Source organism: Phaeoacremonium minimum (assembly GCF_000392275.1).
Source record: "Phaeoacremonium minimum UCRPA7 unplaced genomic scaffold PA7_03_scaffold_41, whole genome shotgun sequence".
Classification (NCBI taxonomy): Eukaryota; Fungi; Ascomycota; class Sordariomycetes; order Togniniales; family Togniniaceae; genus Phaeoacremonium; species Phaeoacremonium minimum.
The window spans coordinates 26,175-27,433 of NW_006920948.1; positions in this window are offsets into that span (position 1 = coordinate 26,175).

Sequence of the window (1,259 nt, forward strand, 5' to 3'; positions counted from 1 at the left end):
TTATTTTTTTTTTTCTTTTTTGTCCCTTTCCACATTATTTTCCTTTCTCGTATTGTTTCTAATCAACCTCTTTTTTTGCATTGTCCCTTTTGTAGATTTCATCTATATCCTCTACATTGGATATAAACCAATATCTGATCATCCTGGCCAAGCACAATGCCAACATGCATGACTACTTCATAGCTAATAGATTCATGAAAGGATAAATACGTAGCATTATTTGTAGGTCTATATATTAACAGAGGGGATTCCCTGGGGTATAAACAAAACGAAAGGAGGCGCTCTCTGGCAAGCCTATCAAATGAAGGCATAACTCCCTGCAAATGCAATGATGCTGTTCTCGACCACCGGTTACGGTCAAATCCTTCTTTTTTGGCATATCACTCTTGAAACAATATCCTTTCTTCTCCGTCATAGAGTCTCCGTGCTAAAGGCAGCATCTCTTTGGCTGCCTGCCACATTCTCGGGATTGAGCGGCTCGCTCTCATCCGGGTTCGAGCTGCGCCGCTTCTTCCTGACGCCAAAGAGGTCGCTCAGAGTGTTGCTGAGACTGCGAGCACGGCCTCTAAGCGTCCTTTTCCTATCCTCGGATTGGTCCTCCTCGCCGTCGGTAGGTGCGTCGCTGACGTACCCCTCGCGAGCGACTGATGACTCGGGTCCAGCCTCGTCATCTTCCACTTCGTCCTGCGGCACGAAGAGACTTGCCCTGAGGCTTGGCCTACTCCGACGGGACGGTAGTCTTCGAGCCAATGGGCTGTCCATGTGCTTAAGGAGGGCATCGGAGACCAGTCCAGCAACTGTCGAAGATAAGGGAGAAGGCGAGAAAAGCGGCTCACTGAAGTGATGGGACTGGGGCCTCGAAGTAGAGCCACGGGGACGTGGTGTCACTGGTGTTTCGGATGGCATGTGAATAGTGGGAGGATGGCCATCTTGATAAGCCGCTAAAGGTGTAGAAGGGTGTGTCGCTGGCTCAGATACAATCCCACTAACGCTGGATATTGTGACAGCAGATTCGGAGGAAAATGCATGCTGACCCATGCCAGGATGAGTTGGAGAGTTGTTCAATGACTCTCGCCAAAGGTTATTTAGGAGTGGTGCAGATTCGCCGCCTTCACCTGGGCTAGGAAGAGATTGCCTCGAGGTTGAGGCAGCAGGCACTCTCAGTGTCGGTACCCCTGACTCAGCCAAGACAGTCAGAGGCTTGTTGATCGTGTCCATGAAGCTCACACGTGAAGACCGCCTTGATCGGCCGGTATCTA